At 40.2% G+C, this 7,500-nt stretch overlaps 1 protein-coding gene across 1 annotated transcript in view; it reads left to right on the top strand.

The window, feature by feature from the left end:
• LOC135206957 (uncharacterized) overlaps positions 1-7,500 on the top strand; it is a 48,788-nt gene that overhangs the window by 283 nt on the left and 41,005 nt on the right. The window contains exon 1 of the mRNA XM_064238508.1: positions 1-157. This exon is cut by the window's left edge and continues 283 nt beyond it. The gene's annotated coding sequence lies outside the window, so the exon portion shown is untranslated. The remainder of the gene's footprint in view (positions 158-7,500) is intronic.

Genomic DNA, 7,500 nt, shown 5'->3' with positions numbered 1-7,500 from the left:
AAGAAGCAACAAGAAAATGACTAGTTACGAAAGCGACTTGGAAATGAGGGAAACATTACTTATGTGAAGTGTATCATGTGATTCTCATGACGTGTTTCGAACGTGTTGATTACACAGATTGTATCAGAGACAAATTGTTCTTTAATATAATAATCAGGTATGTTCATAAAAACAATAGCACCACGTAATCGTAATATGGTTTTTTATATTGATGGTAATAGTAATAAATACTCTTAAAGGATCCAGCGTAATTTAGTGATATTTTTCGTACCTTGCAGTATATAAACCTTACAGTAATAATGGAAAATTATAGCAGTTATTCACTATTCAAATTCTTTGTGTATAGCATAGCTTCCCACCGAGTTCATACGTTCATTCATACTTGGAAACGCTTCTGCACTCATCAGTGTATATCTACATATATACATATATATAGTATGTGTAAATATATGTATATTTATATAAATGTGTGTATGCATGTGTGTGTGATCTCGAAGTCGTTGGTAGCCATGCCCAGTCCACACCCTTTCAACGAATTTAGAGTATATTTGAAAGGGCACAACTTCCACCGATGCTATATTTAGTGGCGAGAGAGAGAGAGAGAGAGAGAGAGAGAGAGAGAGAGGAGAGAGAGAGAGTCGGGGGTGGGGCCTCTCTGTCCGCTCCAATGGGAAAAGTATTTTTGAATCTCTCATGTGTTTTGGTGGGACAGGAAGAAGAAGAAGAAGAAGAAGAGGAGGGGCCCAGGGGAGGGCGATTCTATCGCGTAGCATTATTAATTAGGGTGTTCCGTGTGACTCAGTTCATCAGTTTTCCGTTGTGGAAAGTAGTTACTTTATTGTTTTTTTTTTTTTTTAAGATGCTTCGATGACGTTAACATACTTCAGTGATTCAGCTGCGCTTATGCATCATTCACTTGCAAACCAAGAAAAGGAATCTCTTGACGCTCAGTGTTTTAATCATGGTATTTGAATGAAAGTGAGTTTATCAATTTTACAATTTGGTAAATTAGTCGTTTTCAAAAGCATATTCCCTTCGGATACCATAGTATATATCTATTTTGGAATTCTAATGCATTGTACGCATTCTGATGAAGGGAATTATTTGGCAGAACCTCTATTCTAACTTCCATCATCCATTAAGCATATGAGTTGTTCCTGTTTAGTACACACTTCTGGCACAATTAAAGCTAGTTGATATCACCATAATATCTAATCAAAACAAATTGTGGTATAACTGAACAGAAATGACAGCAAGATAAAGTAACATCATTTTCTGAAACATAGGAAAATTGTTGAAAACCGATCACAAAATAAAAGAAAAAAAACCATCGAAAAATCAACCCCACCCAAAAAAAAAATCTATGGTCTCACCATTAGAAAATATAAACAAACCTTTTGTGAAAATAAAATCAAGCAAGTGTATCCCCGTCGACATGTTCCAGACAAACAAATGGTGTATCACCATTCCTTTGCAGTGATAGGATGCTGTTGCATCCTCGTAATCACCCATCGGGGGACGAATCAAACGATCGTTTCCCCCATTCAGAAGTGTAAGCAAGCCATAGTATCGCCTTCATCCCATCTGTCGCGAAGATCCTCCCAAATCAATCTGGGTCGAGGCAGGTGACTTTTCATTCATTGTTTTGAGGGCGTCCAAAGTTCGGGCTCTGGAGACTCCGTTTCGACGTCAGGTTGGCACGCAGGATTACGTACGGGCGCGCGCGTGTGTATGAGCGAGTACGTGCGTGTACACCTTACATAAGTGGAATTTTAAGCGGGCTATTTTTTGATGCACAAGTAAGTTATCTCTCTTTACTCTCTCTTTTCTTATTGTCTCTCTCGCTCTCTCTCTCTCTCTCTCTCTCTCTCTCCTCTCTCTCTCTCCTCTCTCTCAACTTCATCTTTCTTTCTCTCACACATGCACATGTTTGGACTATTTTAAGTTCTCTTCATCTCTCTCTCTCTCTCTCGCTCTCTCTCTCTCTCTATCTCCTCTCTCCTCTCAATTCCCTTTCTCTCTCTCTCTCTCTCTCTCGTAGACGTATGAGTGAGGGTAGAGAGAATTATGCGGAAGTTGGACATTACGAAACGAGTCCTTTGCCTGCTTGCGAAGAAGCCAAGGTTACCTCACCTCCTCTTAATGCGTGCATTGCTGGCAATAGAAATAGATGATTCGGGTTGTAAACATGAGTATGCTGCCATGCTCCAGTGGTAAACGAGTAATATATATATATATATATATACTCACACACAAAGATAAGAGGGTGGGTGACAGTAGGGGAGACATGGCACAGCAACCCACCCCCTGCAAACTGGTTTGTCCGCTCTGGAACGGGAGGATAGGGCAGGCATCCACCCTGCTCTTGCAAACCTGTTTGTCTGCCCCGGATGGGGGAGGGTTAGGTAGGGGATCGGGAGATTAGGCTAGACATAACTTATTCACCCTCCTCCTGCAAACTTGTTTGTCCACCCTGGGTGGGGGAGGGGTAGGTAGGGGATCGGGATTTTAGACTAGACATGACTATCCACCCTCTGCCTGCAAACCTGTTTGTCTGGCCCAGACGGGGGAGGGGTAGGTAGGGGATTGGGAGATTAGGCTAGACATGACTTATCCACCCTCCTCCTACAAACCTGTTCGTCCACCCCGGTTGGGAAGGGGTAGGTAGGGGATCGGGAGATTAGGCTAGACATGAATTATCCACCCTCCTCCTACAAACCTGTTTGTCCGCCCCAGTTTGGAGGGGTAGGTAGGGGATCGGGAGATTAGGCTAGACATGACTTATCCCCCTCCTCCTACAAACCTGTTTGTCCGGCCCGGCTGGGGAGGGGTAGGTAGGGGATCGGGAGGGTACGGTAGAGAGCAGCCCAGGGTTCCGGCACGCATGTAGCTCGTATGTGAATATTTGACGATAAATAATTTGCCCTTATAATGTCTGTACATCCTGATAAACTATTTTTTGGTTGATTTCAGCATCTGACCCCTCCATTTTTTTATTCTTTTAGGTCGAGTAAAAAATTGCTGAATATGAATCGCTTAGAGCATTTTTTTTTTTTACTTGCCGCATCTCATCACCACCTATTTTCAGCGTACTGAAGATTACAGAGACAAGTTATAGAACAAATAAGTCTAGTTAGTCATCTATTTATCACGATTGTTTCTTCTGTAACTCTCAAGACCATTTTGGCTTTTGTATTGCAGCAACTCTTTGCCAACCGCAATGAAAAAAGTAGTGTGTTGTACTGGAGAATTCTCATCTTAAAGTCTAACGTGATTGTCGATTGTTCGCCAAGAAAGGTCCATCGAGAAGTGAAGTAAAAGCAAAGGGGAGGGGAATAACTACGAAATAAAAGGAGAATAATGAAGAAAAAAAGTTGAGTATATCCTAGTTTAACCAGACCACTGAGCTGATTAACAGCTCTCCTAGGGCTGGCCCGAAGGATTAGATATATTTACGTGGCTAAGAACCAATTGGTCATCTAGCAACGGGAGCCGAACCGCATTATAACGAGAAATGAATTTCTATCGCCGGAAATAAATTCCTCTGATTCCGGGTTGGATGAGCCGAGAAACGAACTTCGAACCACTGGTTTGGTAGCCGAGCGCGAAAACCACTCGTCCAACAAGGAACAGAATAATGAAGAGAAAATGAACGGGAATAGCTCAGCGCAAGAAAGAGGGCAGCATCCAAAGAAGGAGGAGGGTAGTACTCAAGGCAACAAGCAGCGAGTGGGCGGCTTCATTCACAAGTGACTATCCTCCTCAGACTCGCCAGTCCTGGCGGATTAAACCAAGCTGAAGAAGAACGAGATGAATGGTTCAGCCTCGGGAATTTAAAAAAAAAAAACGAATTTCATGAGATCTAAATTCTATAAAAAGTGTAAAGGCCCACCCATACACTGAACGATTGTCTGAACGACTTCTGTATCGTTCGCAAAAACACTGTGTATGGGCTTGTCTGAATGCAAAAGTGGGCGGAGCTTCGTGTCTGAACGATCTCAGCGGGAATCTGTCACGACCAGGCTGCTGGCTAGCGACTTAAGTCTATCATACGCAGATCGTTCAATGTATGGGTTTGTCTGCCGATATAACGCTATCGCGCGCGTCTCTTCTAGGGATGATGCCACGTCTTCTCGAAACGAAATCACTGTTCAGACTGATATCGGAGCGGAGATCGTTCATACTGTATGAATAGTGTGTGTGTGGGTCGATAACAACAATCGTTCAGACAGTCGTTCAGTATATGCCTCAAGTCGTACATTCGCGCAGAAACTTCGTTTTTAGATTCACGACTGTCTGCCGGAGGACAGGAATTGATTAGTGTCCGCCGGGTTCATCAGATAATTAAGAGCTGCTTCATTTGGGGGAGTCGTCCATAAATCTTCGTACGTCTCGGAGGGTAATTAGTACACTCCCTGACTCTTCCACGTTTAAGCAACTAAAATTAAGACAGTAGAGGGAGAGAGAGAGAGAGAGAGAATTTTTTGCTATCAAGGACAGAATACCAGCTCACGCCACAAGTCCCGACTTGGATGGCACTCAAGCGAAGAAGAAGAAGAAAAAGAAAAATAGAAATAAAAGATAATCACAGATTCGAAATTTTTCTTTTCGAATAATTTCGCATTTTCTTTTTAGCCGAAATTTTTTTTTAAGTTGTATACTACTTTTTCGTTCATATTAATATGCCGCCAGTCTTTTGACAGAACCGTCGAGAATGTAAATTGGTATGTGTTAAAAAATTAAACCATACATAATCAGTATAATATATATATATATATATATATATATATATATATATATATATATATATATATATATATATATATATATATATATATATATTACAGTGACCATCTTCAGGTGTTTCCCTTCCTACTTCAGCAAGTTTTTGAACAAAGAATCTTATAGCGTCCTTGCCCAATTTTCCAGAATATCTCTCTCTCTCTCTCTCTCTCTCTCTCTCTCTCTCTCTCTCTCTCTCTCTCTCTCTGTTTGCGTGGCTGAAAAGGAAATATGCATGAACAACTCATGCAAAGAATTATAAGTTAATTAGTTTTCTCCTTGTTTTTATTTGGCAGAGCATTTTTTGTACTATCGGGTCCCTGGCAGTGTTACAGAACTCCTGGTTCTTTTTAATGCCACTGCAGCTGCCCCAACTGGGCATGACAGGAACCGTGCCCAGCCCCAAGAGCCGCTACGGAATGTAACGCTGGTTTATGCCGTTGTTGAAGCGGCTCCTGTGTTACAGCACGGCGATACAGTTTCGGGTTGGCGATGCCAGATGCACAAGTATCCCCTGGGGAAGGACGGGGAAGGTTTTGTGTTGAATTCAATCATCAAAATGAGAAGGAAAATAGAGATTATGACGAACATGAAGCTAACTAAAGAATATACTGATTGGAATCGAAATGGGCGAAAGTAAAGAATATATTTTTAGAGCGAACAGCAATATTTATTCAATGATGAATTTAAAAAAGGAAAAAACAGCTAATAACAGACGAATTGTTTTTAAGTTACACGTATCATAAATTTGAAGAAGGTAACTATTCAGCAGAAAAATAACATACACTCGATAAGTTAGTCAGTTTAACTAATGGATGAGTCTTCAATTTGAATATGTGCTACAGTTACAGAAATAAATAAAAAAATAAATAAAATATACTCAGTTATTGGAAAAATAAGCAAAGAATTTAATTATAAGAATTTTTTTTTCATGTGTACCGAAAGTGTTAAAAGAACCATAAATTTCAGTAAGTATCTTTGCGAAGTTTCTTGCTAATCTTTTAACAAGAGCGTGTTTGATTTAGAGAGAGAGAGAGAGAGAGAGAGCGAGAGAGAGACTCAAAAAAGACATAAGAGCCACTTCAAAGAAATTTAGTGGCATAATAATCCAGTTAAAAGTACCTCAGTGCCTTGAGTATCAGATTAAAAAAGTAAAATAAATTCAAGCAAAAGGAAAATAGGAAACCAAAGTGATAGAAATAGGATAGGGAAAGGATACTGCCTATTAATTACTGGGTTTTTACAGAAATCATTCTGGAATCACCACACTTTACATTTTACTGAAACCCCCAAAAATAGAAAATGTCGTTCATGTTTATGGTTTCATGGGTAGCATGCTTGTATAAAATCCTTAATAAATAAGCAGGTTTGCTTGCCAACACATACATATACATATATATTTACACACACACACACACACACACACACACACACACATATATATATATATATATACACTAGTTGTGTGAGAACGACCGTGCTTGGGAGAGAGTGTTTGTGTGCATGTGTGCGTGTCCTCCGAATCGCAAGTATAAATGAAGTAAACAAGAAATCATCATAAATCTCGTGAAGGACTTATTAACACGTTTATGTTGGTTTTAAGAACCTCTCAAGTCGCTTTTACTTCTCCTTGCGTTATCATTTACCCATAAATCCTCCAATTCTCATCATGGCCGGGATCATTTGTAATAAATAGTAACTCTTAGACATCATATTAATCATGGGATCTTTTAAAAAAGGCTAAAGTTTTGAAAGTGGTATGAAAGCTTTTAAAACTTTTTACATTTAAGAGGGACTTTTTTTTTTAATTGGTACTAAGGACTGGCGTCACAATATCTACGGTCTTAGCTGCTGTAAATACACAACTTTACTTTGTAGTTAATAATTATAGCCAGACTAATGTCAAACGACCCATAAAGAACAATAAGAATTTGATTCATTCTGAGGTTCTTCTAACATTTATGCAGATTTTTTGTTTGTCTTTCTAAGTGGATTGAGAGAGAGAAGGTGTTGTGGGGGGGTGTGGGGGGGGGGGGGGGGGGGAGTGTCGGTGTGGGGAGCGGAAATGTGCGCAATATTCGTGAACTTCGAATAGTAAACATTTTCCCTTCATTTGAATGGCTCGGTCGTAAATAGAACACGGGGAATCACACATCCCCACAGAGAGAGAGAGAGAGAGAGAGAGAGAGAGAGAGAGAGAGAGAGAGAGAGAGAGAGAGACTTAAAATCTAATACAGGCCACCCTAAAGAGCACAAGTTAAATTCACGTTTCTCAATAAACCGCAAGAAAAAATTAGACCGAGTACTCTTCAGAGCATCAGGCGGAATCCCAGTTACGATACATACATACACACATGATATATATATTAAATATATAATATATATATATATATATATATATATATATGTATGTATGTAAGTATGTATGTATACAGACGAATAATGCAAAGGGATGAGCAATGTGTAGACGCAACAGCATTGTATACGGAGCGCGGGAGGTTTCCCGGACCCCGATTAATAGAAGCCGAGGGAAATTTACTCCACTTCAACAACAACCCACAAAGAGCGTTGCGCGGCTAACTTTATCGTCGACTCTACTGACACACACACACACACGCACATACACACACACACACACACACGCACACACACGCTCACCTACAAACAAATAAACACACTTGGGAGTTTATTGATCTGCCAGGCTAATTGTAGAAATGA

This window comes from Macrobrachium nipponense, chromosome 31, assembly GCF_015104395.2.
Source record: "Macrobrachium nipponense isolate FS-2020 chromosome 31, ASM1510439v2, whole genome shotgun sequence".
NCBI lineage: Eukaryota > Metazoa > Arthropoda > Malacostraca > Decapoda > Palaemonidae > Macrobrachium > Macrobrachium nipponense.
This window is presented reverse-complemented; position numbering and strand designations above follow the sequence as displayed.